The following is a 22,483-nucleotide window of genomic DNA, read 5'->3' on the forward strand; positions in this document are numbered from 1 at the left end:
TATACTCTGTGTGCTCTAGTGTTCCAGCTGAGTGTAGAAAGCCTGGTGGGGAACAAAGAAAGAAAACAGATTTTGAGGTAAGAAAGAACTACCCCATTCAGAGGCAAGGACCTTGAAATGGTCTCGAATTTCATTTGCAGCAGAGCAATGTCCAGAGCACTGGTGTGATGTGTTCACGATGGTCAGCTCCACTTGGGAGGCAGGCTGCTGCATTCTGTAGCATCTGTCACACTGGCACAGCCCATTAGGTAATGTTGATTGCAGTAGTCCAGATGTAGACTGTGTTAGCAGGGCAGTAAGGGGAAAGGTGGCAAATTCCTATAATGTTTAGACTGACAGGTTATCAGGCAGTCAAGATCATTTATATATTCCCCCAGTTACTCAGGGAAAGATGTTCAGACATTTGAAACCAAAACAGACATCTTTGTACCAGACCTCTGGGTTTGGAATGAGCAATTCATGACTCCCCAGCAAGGGGAAGGTAACATTCATTCCTGCTTACTGCTGAAGTTTCTATGACTGGTACCCAGAGAGCTCCTTCTCAGAGGCTTTCAGAAACCATAGGTTAAAAATGGAAGAAGAGGTGACTTAGTTTTAAACCTTGACTTTGTGTAGCGGGGGAAGGATCTTATAACTGTGCAGAGATTTGTGGTTCCTACTCATGGGTGAGCCTGAGAGAGAAAAATAGTGGCTAAGTGGCAAACTGCTTGGGAAGGCACTTCGGGTTTTCCTTGCACAGGGATGGTGTCCTTGATCTGATGGTCCCAAACAATCACGTTAGAGTGGTGGGGATGAAACCAGGCAAGAATTATGTTAATATTTATTCAGATGTAATCAATTTGCAACCTATTGCTTTAAATCTAAGCTGCTGTATGTTTTTCTCTATTTCCCAGATTGTACAATGACTGAATAAAAATCCTGGTTTCATTTAAATATTGGGGTTTTTAATCAGGAAATTCTTTCTAGCCATATTCAGCTTTATAAAATCTTTGTCTCCCGCTAAATTTCAGGCCTAAATCCAGATAAAAATAAACCTTAGTATTTCTGGTATATTGAATTATTTGTATGAGGATGTCAAATAAAATACCATTAAATATCAGTAGAGTGAACTTCAGTAGCTCAATACTTGTTAACAATTTAGGGCTCAGCCCTTCATGAGATCCATGCAGATGGACCCCATGCCTACACAGAACCCACTGAAGGCAACAGGGGTCTCCCTGAATGGTTCTCAGTGCAGGCTTGAAGCCGTTGACATTAGTGTTCATTGCCAGTGACACAATACTTAGAATGAAATATTTTTTTCTGTTTTGGAATCAGTACATTTCCCCAGGTTATGATCTTACTACTTTACACATGGGTGTGTTATTGCAGTCATCCATGATGCGGGGGGTTACACATTTCTCACAACCAGGACACTGTACTGGATGGGGAGTTGGTCTGATTTAGTATAGCAATTCCTATGATGTTATGAACCATTGACTGACCAGAAAACAATTGTCCTGAGTTTATTAAACTTGTTTGAAAGTCTTATTTAGTCTTTCCACCCGTCCCATCTGTTTAATCATGCATGCTGTTCTTTGATGAGATTTCATTTAATTGACTTTACCCCGATTCTTCCATAACATACCTCCTTTCACGGGAATCCCCTCATGAAGAAGAGACTCTTCCAATAGAATTCCTGACAAGGGAGATTTGTGACAGGGAATCTACAAATAATACTTAAAAAGGAAAGAAAAAAAAAGCACTGTATTTAAGAGACATGGGCTTTTTCAAAAGAATCCCTCTTTAGTAAGGCCTCACCCACTAAATGTGAGGGCTTTTTGAGAAGCTACCATAATTATACACATTTTACAAGTCTTTCCATTTTATGAGGTAATTACCCCAAACTCTGATGTACTGAACATAACATCCCAATGTTGTCTCCTTTTTTCAAACAAATGTGATATTCCTTCTTACATAAATGAAAACCATAGGACCCAGGCCTGCAGTCCTTACTCAGCCAAAGATTCATTTCCCAAGAGGACTGTAGAATAAGGCTCATTATGGGCAGGTTGTGGCTGGCTCCTTTGCAGAGGTTCAAGGAAGGGTGCACTAAAAGCTTTGCCCCTGCCCCTGCCCCCGCCCATGCAAGTCAGCAGAGGTGCCCGACAGAACAGGAGAGTGAACACTGCATTTCCTGAAGGTGTGTAGTGGGGAATGTCCTCCTCTTGCATGGGTGGGAGGTGCAATGGTTTCCAAGTGTTCTCACTAGAGTGGTATAGTCATCCATTCCCCACACAACACCACCATACACAATTATAGGTAAATGCCACACAGCAGGTGTGTGCTTATTGGGTGATATTCATATGCAGAAGAATTCACCTGGTTTCCCAACTCCTATGCACTGAGACTTAACGTCCCACCTAGGCCCTGGACCCAGGGCCGGCGCTTCCATTTAGGCGACCTAGGCAGTCGCCTAGGGCACCAGGATTTGGGAGGGCAACAGGTGGCTCCGGTGGACCTCCCGCAGGCGTGCCTGTGGAGGGTCCGCTGGTCCCGCGGCTCTGGTGGAACATCCGCAGGCACGTCTGCGGCAGGTCCACCAGAGCCACGGGACCAGCGGACCCTCCGCAGCAACGTCTGCGGGAGGTCCACGGAGCCGCGGGACCGGCGAGTGCCAGAGCGCCCCCTGCAGCGTGCCACTAGAGCCGGTCCTGCACCTTTGGCACCAAAAACCCTGGCGCCGCTCCTGCCTGGACCTCTCCATAGGGGAGCATACACCCATTGGGACGAGTTTACAAGTGTTGTGTATTTGGTTGTCATGGTTTTTGTTCCTATGGCAACTGAGTTAGATTATTAGGGGATAGCCCAGCCAGTTTCGACCGGTTGGGTGAGCTCTGTGTCTGTAAAATAAAATGGTAGTTTTGTTAGCTGTCTGCTCTCTGGCCTCAAGTGATTTCTTCCTAAACCGGCTGCCCCCAAGGATATAACAAAAAAGTGGCGACGAGGATGGGATTCCGGTGCTGCTCCAGTAACAGAAGGAAGAAGAAGTCAAGGTAAAGAACAAACAAACAAAAAAGCTGCTTGTTTGCACTGACTGTGAAAGTGAAACTAAAAATCATGGCTACTCTGACCAGGCCACTGGAACCTTTTGATGAGAATATAGAGCAGTGGCATGTGTATACTGAGCGTTTTGAGCTTTTTGTTATTGCAAATGACATTACAGAAGCGAAGAAGGTGCCAATATTCTTAAGCATTGTAGGGGCTAAAACCTACTCCCTGCTACGCAGCTTACTACACCCTGTTAAGCCAGCGACTAAATCTTACAGTGACATTGTGGAAATCCTGAGGTCTGATTTTTCCCCAAAACCACTGCTAATTGCTGAAAGATATAGGTTCCACAAAAGAGACCAAAGGGAAGATGAAACAGTTGTACAATTTGTAGCAATTTTAAAAAAGCTAGCAGAACACTGTGAATTTAAGGAGATGTTAAATGATGCCCTGTGTGACAGGTTAGTGTGTGGCCTCTACAGTGAAGCTATACAGAAGCAACTACTGACAGAAGCTCAACTTACCTTACAGAAGGCTGTTGATATTGCTGTCTCCATGGAACTGGCTACAAGGGAGGCGCAATACATCGGTGCATCCCCTAGGGTGCAAAAAGTGTCACAAGAACCGACCCACAAAACTGTGCAGAGTCAAGAATGTTACCGCTGTGGTAAGCCGGGTCACCAGGCATCAGAAAGCTGGTGTAAGGACCTGGTGTGTCGACACTGTGGCAAAAAGGGACACTGAGTGTGCCTGTAAACAAAAGAAAAAGAGGCCTGTGGTCTGGCCGACAAAAAGAGGAACCCTGCATACCCTAGAGCAGACCCAGGATGATCAAAGTGACACCTCATCGCAAGAGGAAGTGCCACTGCATGTTTTGTCTTTGGCAATGGGCTCACATGAGTACTGGGTAACCCCATTGTTGGATGGCAAACCTATACGCATGGAACTGGACACCTGTGCAGCCGTCTCGCTGGTGTATAAAGAAAAGCTACAGCATCTTCCGCTTAAGGCAACAAAAACTGTTCTAAAGACATATACGGGAGAAGCTGTGCCCATGTTGGGCACTATTGATGTTAAGGTGGAGCTCAATGGACATGCTGCTGTTTTTGGACATGATTTGGGAAGTATGAAGGGAATCACTGTGACATTGAACATTAAACCTGACAGTCCATCAAAATATCTGAAAGCCCGAACTGTGCCATATGCCATCAGGCCGAAAGTCAAAGCGGACCTGGAGCACCTGGTCACCAATGGAGTCCTAATACCAGTTACCCATAGCTCATGGGCCACTCCTATCGTTCCAATAGTGAAGAAAGATGGCTCTCTCCGGATTTGCGGTGATTTTAAAGTCACTGTCAACCCAGTGTTGTGTGCAGAGCAATACCCGCTTCCCCGCATCGATGACCTCTTCGCAGGCCTGGCTGACGGACAAAAGTTCAGTAAGATTGATCTGAGTCAAGCATATTTACAGATGCACATTGATGAAAAGTCCCAAGAGCTGTTGACTATTGTGACTCATAAGGGGCTTTATCTATACTGTCGCCTACCCTTCGGAATAATGTCTGCTCCCGCCCTGTTCCAGAGGGCTATGGACCAGATCTTGTGTGGCTTGTCAGGAGTTCAGTGCTATCTGGATGATATCCTGGTCGCTGGAAGAAATGAAAAGGATCACTTAAAGAATTTAGAGGCTACCCTACAAAGACTGGAAGAGTATGGCCTACAAGTTCTCAAAGACAAGTGTGACTTCTTCAAGCCCTCTGTTGAATATTTGGGACACATCATTGATTCTGCAGGTCTTCATAAGGCCCCTGCAAAAGTTAAAGCTATTGTGGAGGCTCCCCCACCTCGAAATGTGAGCCAGCTGCGCTCGTTTCTAGGACTACTGAACTATTATGGAAAGTTCATCTCACAGTTAGCCACACTGCTAAAACCACTTCATGAACTCCTTGGGCAGAACAAGACCTGGAAGTAGACTGAAGTCTGTGATGTTGCATTTAACAAAGCTAAGGAAGCATTGCTAAATTCTGAAGTTCTAACGCACTTTGATCCATCCTTACCCCTACAATTGGCCTGCGATGCCTCCCCTTATGGAGTGGGAGCAGTCGTGTCACACATTATGCCTTCGGGAGAAGAGAGACCTATTGCTTTTGCTTCACGCACTCTAAGCAAAGCAGAAACTAACTACGCCCAAATCGAACGTGAGGCATTAGGAATTGTTTTTGGAATTCGGAAGTTTCATCAGTACCTGTTTGGGCGAAAGTTTACTCTTCTCACAGACCATCGACCTCTGACGTCAATTTTTGGACCCTACACAGGCATTCCCCCTTTAGCTGCTAGTCGTATGCAACGTTGGGCATTGTTACTTTCAGCACAGACATATGAAATCAAATATCGGAAATCCACTCTGCACGGCAATGCAGATGGCCTCTCAAGGTTGCCTTTGCCGGTCAAACATCAAGATAGTGCCCAAAAGGAAATCTTCTACTTTGAACAAGTAGAGAATACACCCATCACTGCTACTCAGATAAAGAAGGCAACTCGCGTTGACCCAGTATTGTCCCAAGTTATGGACCTGGTGATGCATGGAAAATCTTGACAAACCTCTCCAGTCTCACCCGACCTTGTTACCTACATGTCCAGGAGGACGGAGTTATCGGTCCAATCTGGTTGTTTGTTGTGGGGGACATGTGTCATTATTCCACCACCACTGAGATCACAGATGTTAGAACAGCTACATTCCGGTCACTGTGGAACAGTGTGCATGAAGGAAATTGCACAAAGCTATTTTTGGTGGCCTGGACTGGACAGTGCTATTGAAGAGAAGGCAAAAGCTTGTATGTCATGTCAGGGTGTGAGGAATGCACCCCAGTGGGCACCCCTACACCCATGGGACTGGCCTGAAAACCTGTGGCAACGTATTCACATTGACTTTGCTGGCCCCCTTGAAGGAAGCATGTTCTTGGTGGCAGTAGATGCCCATTCTAAATGGCCAGAAGTCTCTATAATGCAGTCCACTACTGCAGAGAGTACTATCCAAAAACTACGAGGACTCTTTAGTCGTTTTGGTCTGCCAGAACAACTTGTGAGCGACAACGGACCGCAGTTCGTCTCTCAGGAGTTTCAAAATTTTATGAAGGCAAATGGGATACACCACATCACATCAGCACCATATCATCCATCCACCAACGGATTAGCTGAAAGATTTGTGCAGACAATGAAACACGCTTTAAAATCAGCAAGGGGACAACATCCCATTCAAAAGCGTCTGGATACCTTCTTACTTTCCTACAGAAACACACCTCATGCTACGACCAAGGCATCTCCGGCCTTTCTAATGATGGGACGACAGCTGCGCACTTGCTTTGATCTGCTGAAACCTTCTGAACCCCGACAAATTGTGCAACATCAGCAGCAAAATCAAGTTATCAGACAGGCACCCAGAGCAAAAGAGCGAACCTTTAGCCCGGGACAGCCAGATTTGGCTCGGAATTATACTTCCAGAGCTAAATGGGTCCCTGCCACAATCATCACTCAAACAGGACCTGTTTCCTACCCAGTCCGGACTGCAGAGAATCTTACCTGGCGGCGACATGTAGATCAGCTGTTGCTAGGTCATGCCAGTCCTCAGGACACATCTGCAGTTGAGTGGTCTGACTTCACCACTTCTGGTGAGACACCGAATCACAAATCACCTGTTTCTGACTGTTCTCCTCCATTACTGCCGGCGGCTGAGATACCCCTTTGCCCAGCACAAGCTGATACCACCTCCTCACCTGTTCGTGCCGTGGACCCTGAGCCCATGGTACTTTCAGGTGCAACAACACCAGAAGTTCGCCGTAATCCACCTAGAGACAGAAGGCCTCCTCGTCGGCTGAATCTTTAGCTAGGGCGAACCCACGGTTATGGGGCAAAATAATCCCCAGGGTTTAGCCGGGAATGGAGGCAGTCTACCCTCCTTCTCTAGTCTAGTGTGTGTTTTATTTAGGGGATGTTCTTATTAGGGGGGGAGGAATATGTTGTGTATTTGGTTGTCTTGGTTTTTGTTCCTACGGCAACTGAGTTAGATTATTAGGTGATAGCCCAGCCGGTTTCGGCCGGTTGGGTGAGCTCTGTGTCTGTAAAATAAAATGGTAGTTTTGTTAGCTGTCTGCTGTCTGGCCTCAAGTGATTTCTTCCTAAACCGGCTGCCCCCAAGGATATAACACAAGACACACCAGTTATCTCCAAATGGAAAGGAGATTATACTAGAAACTTGAGACAAATGAACAATAAAGACCTTTCATACTATATTTGGACTGCTTTGAATTTCTTACACAGCTTTTGCAGACATTCACAGAAGTGTGTTTTGTTTTGTTTTTTAAAAAAGGACATTTTTTTCAAGTGTACCTAACCAGAATAAAAAGCCCAAGCTTTTTTATTTTAATCATAGCTCCCTCAGTCCACCACATCCTTTGGCATCATTAGCTGATGGCTCTCTGAGTTAGCTCTGTGTGGTCTCTTACTGTCACATGCACTATAATGCCTTTCTGAACACATTTGAAATAGTACTTCAGAAAAAGAAAGAAGCAAGAGATAAAGGATGTAGATGAACAGCAGTTTCTGATTAGAGCATTCACAGAGATCACTATATCTTTTGTTTTTATAAAAGCAACTAAGAACTTTTTTTTTCTGTTTATATACAAATACTCCTGTCTTCTGCCTCCAGTATTTTCTGTTTCTCGTGTTCCATGGGCATAGCCCAAGGACATTGGGAAGGGGGGGAGAATAAAAAAGAAAGACATTTGAAGTTATTATTCCAGCACTCAGTGGGACTCCTAGAACAGTTTCAGCAGGCCCAACAGCCAGAATCATGCACACACACCCCTACAGTATGCTGCACAATTGCACTTTTTCTGCTGGGGTCTCTTCCCTGATGTGTAACTGCCATTCAGGACTGAATAAAGAATATCTTGCTGAAAAAGTCAGAACAAATGTATCATATTTCCACATAACAGCTAGTTTCTCCGTGTTTTTCCTCTAATAAGTCTCTTGCCATTACTGTAAGTACAAGTACTATTAATTTTCCTTCTCAAAAAGCTTGATCTACATGCAGGAATATTTTACACTTTTTGTTGAGTAACATTTTTTTGCAATCTGTCATTGCTCTAGTACACATGCCAATTATGCCTACCAAATTAGATAATCTTATCTCCCTATGTCTAGTATTTATTTCCTTTAGGTTCCCTACCCTTAATATTATCATTAATTTGCACTATCATAGTGCTTAGGAAGGCCAGTCATGCAGGACCGGCTCTAAGCACCAGCAAAGCGAGCACATGCTTGGGACAGCACATTTCCAGGGGTGGCATTCCGGCCATCCATTTTTTTCAGAAAAATCCACTAATGTATGAAAAAAATAATACATCAAGATAAAAAAAAATCTCCAGTAGTGCAATAGGAGAGTGACGTGAAAAATATTGTGTCACGTTGTGACACAGTCATTCATAATGTGAACATGCATAAATGTGTAAATGTTAATGGTTATTGATTAATTAAATCAAGAATCACGATTACTTGTGTGTACTGTGCCACCCTATCGGCACCATTTGCGCCAATTTCCATGTAGCGCCGGTGCCAGTGGTTATAGGGCTAAAATGCTGGACAAAATGAAAACGACTTTCCGGTGCTGCCTACTGGCAACAAAGAGAGAAACGGCAAAAAGAATTAGAAAAACTATCTCGTACTTCAAATAAATATTTTTAAAAAGTTGACATTACCAGTATCGGTGGCTTCTGGTGAGGGCAGTTTCTCAAAACTGAAATTACTAAAAAATTATTTGAGGTCCAACATGTCTCAAAATTGTTTGTCAAGCCTCACATGAATTTCAATTGAAGGTACCATTGCAAAAAATTTAGATTTCACTGAATTATTAAAAGACTATGCAAGTCTAAAAACCAGAAAAATTCAGTTCATATACATTATTTTAATTTATGAGAAACTGGGTGCACCAGAAGACACTAATGTTTTTCATTATAATGTATAGTTGAACCCAAATTGTTTGCAATTGTGATTTTGTTAACATTAAATGAGTACACTAGTATGAAATTGTTTTATTTCACTAACTACAAATTCTCAGTTTTCATATTTTTTTAATTTTAAACAGTCAAAAAAAATTTGCAAAGTGCAAACACGTGTAAAAGGGGTGGGGGGATGGAATTTTTTTTTTGCTTGGGGCAGCAAAAAACCTAGATCTGGCCCTGCAGTCATGGACTAGGACCCCACTGTGCTAAGCACTGTACAATCGTAAAACAAAAAGCCAGTCCCTGCCCCAAAGAGCTTACTATAGGAAATGTCCAAGATTTTCCAAAATTGGTTCCTAAACTTAGGCTTCTAAATCCTTATTCTAGGCACCAAAATAAGTGGCCTAATTTATTAATATTACTGAGCATAAAGCAGCTTCGACAAATGGCCCTTGGGGGGGTTAATTTATTAAAAAAGAAAGCCCCATGCACATAAATGATGACAAGAGTCCCACAACCATAATCCAGAATTCCCCAGCATGGTCCAAATAGTCCATGCCCCAACACCCCAGTTCTCCAGCACAGCCCCGGCACCCCTTGCCAATACCCCAGCTCTGTCTTCTCCTGTTGTTATATCAGGACAGCCACCCCGGCCCTTCCATCTGGAGTACAACCCCAGTCTTCCCAGTGGGGACCCCTACACCATTTCTGCTGGGAGCATCCCTCACTCCCCCAGCCCTCTCACAATTCATCTGCATCCAGCTTCCCACCCCTGGAAATGTCGATGGATAAACTCCTCCTCTGCTTCCCTGCCTTCAACCTTCTCCAGTTCTTGGCTCCAGCTTTCCCGCTTAGAGCCAGCAGGCATTTCCCTCCACTGCTGCTGCTGCCTTCAGCCCTCTCCAGCCCTGGCTCTCTGACTTGGGGACATCAGCCAGCAAACTCATCGTGCTGCTGTCCTGCCTTCAGCCTTCTCCCAAGAAACACATTCTGCTTCCTTCTGGGACCTTCTGCAGCCCCCTGGCAGCTCTAACCTGCCCTTCCTGACTGAACCAGTCTGTTCTGACTCACTGGGACCCTCTTTCCTTGCTTCCTTCAGGGATTTCCTCTCATTGAGCCTCTCCCTGGCCCTTTACAGACCCTATGTGCTGCCTGCCTGGCCCTGGGGGCACCTTCTCTGGCACACGGGTGCTGGACTTTCTCAAAAGTTACTAATATGTATTTACAACCTTAATGATAGCTTAATGATATTTTGCAGCTTAATGATATTTTGGTCTGGGAATTAAAGTATATTCAGCACTAATTTCCAAAGTTCACACACTTACAGTATTGCTATTATTATATTTGTCTTTTGGTAGCACCTAGAGGCCACAGGCAGGGCCCCACTGAGCTACACACTCTACACAGATAACAAAAGAGTTAGACCCCATCCCACCATTTACAATCTTCGCATAAGACAACAGTTGGAGACAATAAACAGACAGAAGGGAGAGAAGAGGACAAGGTTACAGTGAAAAGATCATGGTCCTTCTTTTAAACAGCAGTAACATACACCAAGGCCAAAATCCAGCCCCACTGAAGTCAATGGGAGCTCACTCCAAGTGCCTAGTCATCATGAATGTTTTGTAGGCATCATGGCAGGAGTGAATTAAGGATACAAGCATTAAGAATATACTTAGGGCTTCTGGTTTTAAGGTTTTATTAATTTCATTTTTCAGGATTCCTTTTTAGCAATGTTTAGCAATGTCCAAAAATCCAGGGGGCGGGGGAAGGGTCTGGGCTGTCTCTTTCGCCATACTGTAGTGAGTAATCCCTTTGTAATGTTCCCTAGTGTGCATTAGTGGAATACTGTTTCAAACAACAGTAGGTTAAAGCACACTAGGGAACTGTTAGCACACACCAGCAGGTTCCACAAGGACCAATTAATGCACAACACATTAGCGCGCTTTAGAAATCATACCTCCATCATCTACATTACTGTTCCGCGTAGTCAAGCCCTTAGATACAAGTAACCATTTCCAGTTTTTATTGGAGAAACACCTCTTTTTAAAAAAATCAAGGGTGTTTTACTAGCGTTTATCGGTTAAAACCTAAAATCAGAAGCCCTAAATATACTCTACAAGTACCAAGTGTCTATTAAAACAAACTATTAAGGCATGTAGGTCTTCCAATAGATGCTACTCCCAATTCTACCTTCTTCAACTTTCCCTTTGCTCAGTAAGCGAACTGTATGTGGAGCGTTTCTGTGACAGGGATTGTGATTTAATAAGATCATGTGGACAACATAGGACAAGAAAACATTAGCTGGCCTCTAGCTGATAAATTAGTGGGGAACACATGCTTTAGCACTTCCGCATGGACGCTGAATCTGCAATCTGAAGGAGAGACTGTGGCCAGAGTTCTGCCTGGTGTGCAAAGGTGTGGGGTGGGAAGAGCACAAGAAGCTTTCCTTTTTATGCCCCCCCCAGGCAGGGGCCAGCCATTTCAGTCACACCACTCACCTGCCTGCAGTGCTTGCTCCCCACTTGTGCCCCCACAGACACTGGACAATTTGAAGGCCAAAATGAAGGTGAGGGAGTTGGCAGGGCTGTAGCCCACCCCTTCCAAACCAGCCAGCAGCGGTGGCTGTCTGTGCACAGGACCCTTTTAAGGGTGCTGAAGTGGGTGTGCTCCCCCTGTGCAGTAGGGAGCTCCAGGAGGTATCATGGGGCAGTGCCTCCCAGAGCTCCCACTGGGGTAATGAAACTATGCCAGACAGGTACAACTGCACTGTTAGCAGATAAAGATTACAGAGGTAAAGGACAGAGTGGGATGCACTCCCAACATGCTCCTGTAGATGGTTTGTGAGAGTAACTCCAGAAAACAGGCAGTGTTATACTGTGAACACAGGTAGGCTCAGTTCTATTGTAAGCTGCTGATTATTTTTAGAGTCAGTCTACTGAAAAGGCAAACTCACTTCCTCGTCAAATAACCTACATTAAATTATTAAGATTTGTAAGTCTCAAAGTGGCATAGAATATCTAGCCTATTGCACTACAGGTCTAAGGTCAGTTTCAGGTGGGCCTTCCTGTTGTTGTTAACAAGGCTCTCAGAAACTGTCTGGGGCACTTCAAAACAGCCAAAAGGCATCTAGAGGAAGTCAGAATTACTGTAAGTATTAGGATTCTATATCTATTACCGCCAGCTCCCCTCCCACTCTTTCATTCACATACCAACCAACACAGTTTTCTGTGCTGTTATTCCGGAGAGCAACACCACAGACTCTTGTTAGTTCCTCAATAACATCACAGCTCTGATGAACCAGTGTTTCGTGTGCTGTAGCAGAATGGAATAGAACTGTGATAGCATCGGAGGAAATGCTGTTCTTTCATGACATTACAGTGAAATAAGTGACAAGGCATCACTGCAGAAAGGAGGCAGTGCCCTCTCTGCTTGTGGGCAGATTCCAGCATCCCCCAAAAAGGTAAGGATGGGTGTACTTGGATCTTTGTGGGGCTATCCATTTTTATATACAGGAAAAGCATACCAACCTGTTTCCATCCCAGCTAGCTTGATCAAATATATTGTGGACATGACTTGCCTTTTTAACACAATCACAATGGTTACTTGGTATCTCACAATAAACAAAGAATTATTTTTTTCTCATTCTCCAGCAACGATCACTGCACACAAAGGACACTTCACCAGGAATCTAGCCTTCCACATTAGTCTTCGATTGGATTCCAATTGTGCCATATGGATTCGTAAAAATAGGACTGGGACAATGGATTGGTGTGCAGTGTTGTTATAGCTGGTTGGTCACAGGATATTAGAGAGACCAGTTGGTGAGGTATTATCTTTTATAGGACCAACTTCTGTTGGTGAGAGAGACAAGCTTTCAAGCTACATGGAGCTCTTCCTCAGGACTAGAGTGTCACAGCTACATACAAGGTTGAACAGATAAGTTAGCATGAATAGTTAGCACATATTCTAAGGGACTATTCAAGGTGAAGTGGCCCATTAGCACTCCTATTCTCATAGGACAAGAATGGGGGTTAGTAGGTTACAGACTGTTGTAATAAGCCATAAATCCGGTGTTTTTATTAAGACTTTGATTCTTAGTGTCTAGCAAAGTTATGACTTTAAGCTCCAGGCTCATCTTTTGAAAATCTTGTGTAGGTTTCCCTTGAGGAGGACTGACTGATAGGTCAGATATAGAGCGATTGCTTTGTAAAAGTGTTCGCCCCACATGATAGGAAAATGATAAAAGACAAAAGCACCCTATGTGAGTTCATTCAAGAGCATAGTGATTGTCTGGTTTCACCCACAGAGTTGTTATTGGGGCACTTAGTGCATTGGATGAGGTACAGCACATGTTGTGATAGGCATGTGTAGAACCCATGGATATTGAAAGGTGTTTTGTGGGGGATATTGCTTATTGTAGCAGTGGAGATATAGCAGCAGGTTTTACCTCCGTTGTTCTGGCAGGATCTGATGCCACTTTGAGTTGGTGTGTCCTGGCCTGTGGGAGCTTGCTTGGATGGAACTGCTGTGTCTCTAAATAAGGCATAGCTGCAAGGGTCAAAAGACCATATTAAACTTTAGGGTCTGGACTTCAGGGACCGAAGAGGGAGCCACTGGCTGCCACATAGTGCAAGTTCCAGTGGCTGTGGTGTTAGAGACATGTACTATTTGAACACAAAGGATGTAATTGTTAAATCCAAGCTCTCCTGGTTTTAATTAGAAGAATGAACATCACCATCGAGAGCAGACCAAGCTATGAATATAGGCAGAAATATTATTTCTGGAAATACAAATATTTTGGTGCAAAATCTCCACTCCTGCCTGGCAAACTGAAAGACGTGAAATGCACAATTAAACAGATTCCCATTTGCTATAATGTGATGCATTCTAGGATGAATGTCTATAATAACCTGTATTAGCTATAAAGACATCGGAAGAGGAGGAAGATCTCAGTGAGGGTTGGAAGAAAAGATCCAGTGGGGCAAACTGACACAATAAAGAGCTGTTACATTTTGGGCCTGTACAGAGGAAGTATTTCAATAGATTTAATTTCATTTCAAGAGGATTTCAAGAGCCAGCACTGTGTAGCCTTTTATCAAGGGTTACCTTATCATAAGCATAAAGCTTCTTTTTTTAATATATCTTTTGAGCTTTTTCAAAGCAACCAATTTCCTTTGGAAATGCTTCCATTACAGCATATGCCATGCCCTGTGAAAAAGGGTTTACTCTTTGCTGCTGCTGCCTATCATGTCAAGAAAGAGCAATGCAAATATTCATGCTATTCAGAAAGAGGAGCTACAGTGCAAAGAATGGCTTCCTGGTTGCATAGTAACCATCCAAACCTAACTGCATATGCACGCATAAACCCCTAAAGCCTTCTAATAATTTTTGGTATCATATTTCAAAGATTGATTAGGCAGTGTTTCATAACTGCCGGAATGGTACTATTAATTTGTCACTGTTATCAGTTTCTTTAAGGTACCGTAGGTTTGGGTTTATATTAACCTGAGATCCTTTTTCATACTATGCTCCATGTTAATGGCGTTCAGTTTAACATTCAAGGGCTGTTTTGCCCACCTCTTTGCTATGGCCTTAGAATTCCGTGCATCGATCATGAGAATGTTCTCCATTAAAAAATCAACATTGCCAATGGAAATTACATCATTCATGCAGAGCCAGATTGTACCCCTATGTGTAGGGAGAAGGAAACCCCATGAGATCCCCTCAAAGAGCACTTTTCTCTTCAATTTTCAGGGTTGGCCCCTGCAGAAAAACGCAAAAGCCTGGGCCACAAATCGCTGTGCCTTCACAACTTCAGAACTAGTTCCCCACAGCGTAGCGCAGTTGGAGCCAGTTAGCCTAGGACATCCTTGACTGCAGCTGCCCAAGACCCCCATTCAAAAGGGAGTCCCCACCACGGAGAGGAAAGCAAAGGGGACCTTTGACTGTATTACACTTTGAGGGCAATTCTCCATTGCGAGCATAGAGGGGAAGCCATGCATGTCATCTTGGCTACATGTCTGACCCACCCCGTCTCTCTTGAGCTACCTGCCGTATGTGGATCCCCATACCCCAAACTCCTCCATGGGGTCCAGTCGAAGGAGGGGTTTCTGCTTTTTATATGAGGTGGGTGGGACATGCACTGAAAGGACCCTCTGCAGGTGAATCACAAGAGGACCATTTGGAGCACATTTATTTCCAACCTAAACACAGGAGAAGACTGTGGCAATCTCAGATACCCCTGTACAATGACCACTGGCTAATGCTGACTTTCTAATTGCAGCTGCTGTACCACTGCAGGGTGGGGGCTGATGTTTTTTTTTTCATCTGGAAAGTGCTACTCCTAAAGTAGTGCTTCAAAAAAAAAATTATGCCCTTGTTTTAGCAAGTTCCCTACGTACTACTTGCCAGAGGTAGATTTGAGACAAGCATCAGATCATAGGGCTTTGTGCCAGCATGCATAAGAATACAAGTGCATTCCATTCAGCAGGTCCCTGGTAAACACATATGCCTTGTGCCATTAGTAAAATTATTCACTGTACCAGTCCAAAATGGCAGTGATTTTAAGCACAGACTTCCTGTTTTATGGCATTTCTCACATTCCTAGCTTTTTGGGGAGAAATGACCCTACCATATTATGTTTCAAAACATGATGCTAGAAGTCACTGCATGTTCAGTTTGCTGGAGCTTACTGTAGCTGTGCAGAGTTTAGCTAAGCTCTGCAATGACTTCTTGTAATTGATGCTAAGTGAAGCAATTTTCAAGGAAAGCAAAACTGATGATGAATTTGGGCTTTTTGCCAGGTGTATAAAAAAGCAACTTAAAAAACTGGCTCTGTGTACCTTACTTTCACCAGTGAAACTAAACAAACCAAGCAAAAACAAACCTGAAATGTTCCGGAAGGACAGAGTGCAATGTGTGTTTGCTGCAGTAAGTCCTGATGACCTGCATTAAGTAATCACCCCACGACAGGAACTGTCCAATTTGAAAAGAGGTGCTTGCTTTCATGTGTGAACCAAAAGAAGCAGAACAGAAATACAAAGGCTATGATGTAAAGAGATGAAGAGACCAAAATTAGCTAGCTTGTTTACTTGTTCTGAAGTGTTTTTTAAGTTCTTTGTTTTGTTGAGAAGCCAGCAGGGCACTGGTAGGTATAGAATTAGCACAGGGTAGAGGAGGGCAGCTATTATAGAGATTCTCTCTGTTTTTGGTTTTGGGGACCTCTTCCAAAATGAAGTTCTGTATAAAATAGGAAACCTAGCATCAGCTAAACCTCAGGACTTAAAGTTTCCTTTGGGCCATTTCTGCTAACCAATGATCTGCAAATGGCATTTTAGGAGGTGACAAGAGGAAAGACTAACAGCCCAGGAAACTTGAGATAACAACGCCTTCAACAGTTCTTAGAGAGCTTGCACACTAAGATCCTTATCATCCTGCTGCAAAATGAGAGCACATGCCTGATTTTGAAGGGTCACATTTCTATGTACTCTCCAATAAAATCAGAAGAGTTAGTACCCAATCACTGCCCACCCCTGGTTTTTCTTCCCCTCAGCCTCCCAACATTTTTTTTGCTTTGTGAAGACTATGCCAATTTCTCCCTTCTTCCCTGCAGCAGTATTGAATGCCCTCCTCTCACGCATCTACTTTATTCCCTTTTTCTTTGAACACTAGGAAAAATGGAAAGGTGATACGTCTCATCACCTACTGTCCATTTTCAGTTGTCTTACAATTGGGTGCTGCTCAAAATTTGCAAAATGTAAATGAAATGCATGAACCACAAGCAAAGCTTTTGTCAGAGGATGGGAAATTAATTAACTGTCTTTTGAGCCCCTGCCAAGAAGCACATGAACAGAACAGTAAGTAAGAATTCAGCTGGGCTGCAAACACAAAGCTGGATTATTTTCTCTACCAGGCCATTGTTGCTCTCAGCAGAGCTATTTATAGCGTGCACTGCAATTCCCCCACATACGTTGGATTTTGCAACAGAAAATGGAGAAAAAAAAGTTTGATCATAAACATAGTTTAGTGTGATTTTCAATTCAGCATGAATCTTACAATAGAAAGTTTTTTTTCTAGGCTGAGGAATGAATCAAAGCCAGACACTTAGGAGGAGTGTCTGACAGAAGGATTTTGCTGTTTATGGGGCTCATATGTGTAAAGACCAACCCTCACTGTCCATCATGATCCCGCTGTCTCCACCTACTCTTCTCACCCTCTAGAGGTCTAATTGAGACAGAGACTGTAGACACACAACACGCAATGTGTAGGTTACTCTTTCGCAATACGACAGTTTCCCACACTGTAGACGGTAGTTCACTCTCCAGAGAGCACTTCCAGTCAGTCTGTAGAGAACAGAAGGGTCACAGGCTGTTGGCCCTTCTCCTTTTTTCAACATACCCAATTGAATTTTTAAAAATGCTAAATTACATTAAATAATTTATTACTAAGAGTTATTAAGAGTATTACTTTCCATGCTGGTAATTGTAGTTGCCACAGGGCTGTCATATGAGTGTGAGTGGGAGGGAGAAAGGGTCCACTGGACAGAAATAAGGGGAGAGAAGGTCCACAAGTCAATCTCATCATTAACATGTGATCCACCCCAGCAATAAGGGCCTGATTAAATCAATAGATGTCTTTCTATTAACTCAGATAGGAATTGGATCAGGCCCTAAGTGATGAGGAACAGTTCAATTAGAGCAGTGGTTCTTAACCTTTACTGCAGCCTGCACCCCCATTTGGTTCTCAAAATATGTTCTCGCACCCCTTAAACCTAGATATATTTTTGTTTGTATATTATAGTAATCATTAAAAATGTATAATGTTAATAAATACATAGGTTTGATGAACAAAGTAGTTGTACTTACGTGCCTGTGCTTAATTTGTGTTTTCGATGATTTACCGTCTAAAAAAATCTGGCATGTCTCACCCCCAGAAAAGGCAACTCGCACCCACAGGGGGTGCCTGCACCCCTGGTTAAGAACCACTGAATTTGAGAGTAAAAGAGTTCTTTAGGGCTATGTGTAATAATGGTACGATCAGTTCCAAAGTCACTAAAGAACCTATTGCAATTGAGATCAGTCCCAAGTTTACAAGTAGAAACCAACAAAATCTAATGTACATTTTCTTCAAATGAATGTACATTTACTACATGGATGTGAATTAGTGTTTGGCCTAGAGAGTTTAAAGGATGCTTTCTGAAGGACGTTAGGGGAGATTTTCAAAAGCACTAATAGGAATGAGGTATCCAACTCCCATTGACTTTTCCTTGGAGTTGGGTAGCTAACTATCCTTTAGGTCTTTAAAAATCTCCCTATTGTCTTTATTTACCAGTATAAGCTCACATAACACAAAGCCAAAATTACAGTATATACGATTATATAATGGACCGTATGAAATCAATGGGTTATGTACAATTTTCTTTAGATATGCAGATGATATATAAAAAGGCTAACCTGCAACAATCTGTCTGTCCACTATAAAATATTAGAAATGCACATAACACATTTTCCGTAGGACTGCAACCCAGCTAAACCTGCAAGCATAATTTTCCAGATCCAGTTCTTTCAGGCATAAAAGCTCAGATTTGTGCAGGCAAATGGCATTTCCACATGCAGATAATGCAGTCAGCCATCAAACTACCCAGTTTCCATACATAAATCCAGTTGTACATACAATTTACACCAGAAAAATTTTGAAGATAAAAAACTATGGAAACATGACTAATGGGCAGTTAGAGAAGTGTTTTTGGGATTTTCAATGTATTACACGTGTATATGTAAGAATTTTACATGGATCTATTTAAGAAATTATATTATCTTCTCAACTGTTCATTTCTAAACATGTAAACTCTAAAGATAAAATTCTGGCCCCACTGATGTCAGTGGAAAAACTCTCATTGACTTCAACGGGGGCAGATTTCATCCTTAGGGTTTTTAACGAATGCTCTCTAACTTGCAGATATAACACAGCATTTTCCTCTATTAATGTTAGTTAACCCATTTTATTATGAGAGAAAATTAAATTCATGCTGTTGCTAAAAGCATCATGGTTGCCAATGCCTGTTTTAAAGTTATGCACAAGGTCCCCCTGACATTAACTGCTGATAGAAGCAGCAGAAATTTGCAGCATCCTTTCTCAATAGGATAGGTCTTAACCCATTTGAAGTAGCTCTTTTTTTGTTAGAACAATATTCATGGTGGCCTCGTTGTGGCATAACGAGGCATGCAGGTGTGCATGGCACTTTTCCTTGCTTAGACCTCTTTAAAACATAACAAAAAGTGCACACACACACACACAAATTCATCCCAGCTGTCTTCTTTGACACACCGCTGATTTTAGCGCTTCATCATTGTATCAAGGCTGGTGCTTTGAAGCAGAGCCTGAACAAAGTGTGCCACTTGGTAGTCATGGTAGCTGGGTTGTTTTTTCTTTAAATAAGCTTTTTCAAAGTATATAAAAAGGTGGGGGGGGGGTTCTGTTTTGTTTTGTTTTTTTAAAGATGCATGTGTTCAGGGAAACCACCACAGCAGACAGACAATACATTAGTGACCGTCAGACCAAACTTGCATTAGCAGAAGTGTTGCCTGCCACCCTCTTGCATGTAGACCGGTCCGTGCATACTTGGACCATATAAAAGAGTGGCCTTGTCCTAGGTGCTCCTTTGTGCCAGTCCTGCAAGTGACTCCTCGCCTCAGTTTCCTTTTTGGGTTCCCACTAACTCTATATGAGTTTATCCTCCACTCCATCACAGTTGGTTGACAAAAGCCCCAAAACACAGTCCCTATCCCCTACCCCCAGCATGCGTAGTCTTTAAACCCAGCTTTGTACTCACCATAGCTGGGCTCTCTCAGTCATCCTGTGTCCCCTGCTGGACAACAACCACAACCTTTCCAGCTGGGGTACAACCCCACTCTTCCCAGCAGGAACTCCCACAGCCTCTCTGCTGAGAGCATCCTTGCCTGGGGAGCATCTCTCACTGCCCCGGGCCCTCTCGTGCTTCCTCCGCAACCCACCTTTCTGGAGACCTCAGCGAATAAGCTGCTACTCTGCTCACCCTTCCTTCAGCCCTCTCTGGCCCTGGGCTCTTGCTGCCACTGCTGCCTTCAGTTCTGGCTTGGAGATGTCAGCCAACAAACCTCTCTTGCTGTTCTCTTGCCTTCAGCCCTCTCCCAGGAACCACTTTGTCCCTCTCGGAGCTCTCATCTCCTGCTCTTCCTGACTGAACCAGTCTGCTCTGCCCTTCTGAGTCTCTTTCTCACCGTGTCTCCCATAACCGCCCCCTCCCCCCACGCGTGCAGCCACACTCTTAATTGGCCCAAACAAGGAGCACCTGGACTGGAACAGGAGTGCTGAGCCTGGTGGCATTTCGTGGGTCAGCTGCCCTGATACAGACCACTATAAAAGGATGCTACAGCCCTGCCTTTACTGCTCAGTGAGTTTAAAGGGCAGCTGTACTGAAAGGTTGTCGTTTTCACATTTGAAAAGCTCAGTAGGAGTTATAGGCCAAGCCAATTGTTTTTGAAAATAAAATAGTTGTTAGCCATCTGTAGTGTAACGTACACCCTGACCTCCTGGGTGCAGACAGATATTGCTGAACACATCAGCAGCACAGCGTGTGTCTACACTGGAAATGTCTAAGTGTCTGTTGCTGCTGGTTAACCTGAAGATGAGCAGCGGAGCATTCACTGCAAGATCTTTCATCCCTCACATAACTCTTCATAATGGCTATTTGAGGGTGAGGAAGTGTTTGGCCTGGTCTACGGGGAACGGGGGGGATCGATCTAAGATATGCAACTTCAGCTACAAGAATAGCATAGCTGACGTCAACGTATCTTAGATCTAATTAAAATTACTTACTTCGCGTCCTCATGGCACACCACAGCTCCCCCGGCGACTTTGCTTCTGCCTCTCGCCGAGCTGGAGTTCAGCAGTCGACAGGAGAGTGATCGGGGATCGATTTATCGCATCTACACTACACGTGATAAATCAATCCCCGATAGATCGATCGCTACCCACCGATCTGGCGGGTAGTGTAGACATACCCTTAGAGTTGGATCCAGTTACCTTCATTGTCACTAGGGAGAGACAAGCACAACTGCAGTAAGTCCTGGAGGCAAAGAGAGATGGATGAAAAGGACTCAGGCAGCTACATGGAGAGAGGAGTCTCTTTTTAAAACTAAACTCCCTCTGACCACAAATAAAGCTCTTAATCCTGACAACATCTTCTCTTACTCAGCTCCATTCACAGGACAGAAGCTGGAACCCTCTCTGAGTTGAAATGGGTGAATGGCTGCTACCCATAAAAGTTTCTCATTGAATCTACTCATTATGTTTTTGTCGTTCTTGATAAAATATGCTTTATTTTAATTAATTTTCAGTGAAATGGAATGCACAGAAGCACCCACTCAAAATAGTCTGAATTTGTCATCACCATCAGGTAATCTTTGGAATTTGCAGTGCAGGCAGTTCGGGAAATCACATGTTCAGTAGGCTTTACCCACAACTGAAGTGTAAAGCCAGGCATTATTGGTCTTCCCACAGAACTTTACAAAATTTGAAGTGGGTCTAGGCAAAAGAATTGTGAATATATTACAATTGTAAATTCAGAAATTCACACTGTATTAATTGTTAGTTATATACATTACAATTTAAATTATAAATTTTAATATATGGGTCAGACAAAATTTGAATTACTTAAACTATTTGAAATTCGCACATCCAATGAGGAAATCTGTAAATAATTACGAACAACATGACAGAATTTTGTAATTTGTAATTTGTAATTTGTTCATGGCAATATGTACTTCCCCGGGGTAAGATTAGAGTGACCAGATAGCAAGGGGGAAAAATCAGGACAGGGGGTGGGGGGTAATTGGCACCTATATAAGACAAAGCCCCAAATATCAGGACTGTCCCTACAAAATCGGGACATCTGGTCACCCTGGGTAAGATTCAGTGTGCAGAGCCACTCTACACTATTGCAGTGACAAAAGGAAACAACCTCCTTTTCACTCTCCCTGGGCTCCTGCCATTTGGAGCCCAGTGAAAGAGAGAAATAGGACAAGAGGTTTCTCTCTTTCCATTCTCCCTCAAGCATGCAGCCCCTTGGAAAAGAGAGCTGCATAGCAACAATAGGCAGTTTCTAACAAGGGCCAGATAACAGCCTTGCAGCATGCAAGCAGTACAGAGCAGCTGCCCTGGGGAGCTCCAGAGAAGAAAGGGCCTTGGAGCAAGAGCCAACAGCAGAAAGAACCAGAGACATTAATTCAGCTAAATAAACCAACGGAATAACAATGTCGAATGATCCCTAGCCCTTACACAGGTGAATGGAGGAAGCATGGAAGGATTGGTTATTCAAATATCTTTTCAAATACTTTACATTGCTTGACTGTAAAGATTCCAAATTTGAGCTGTGTGGCTTGCTTGTGACTGGTGAAATGGGGAACAGAAAC

The sequence above is a fragment of the Mauremys mutica genome, chromosome 8 (genome assembly GCF_020497125.1).
Source record: "Mauremys mutica isolate MM-2020 ecotype Southern chromosome 8, ASM2049712v1, whole genome shotgun sequence".
Taxonomy (NCBI): Eukaryota; Metazoa; Chordata; order Testudines; family Geoemydidae; genus Mauremys; species Mauremys mutica.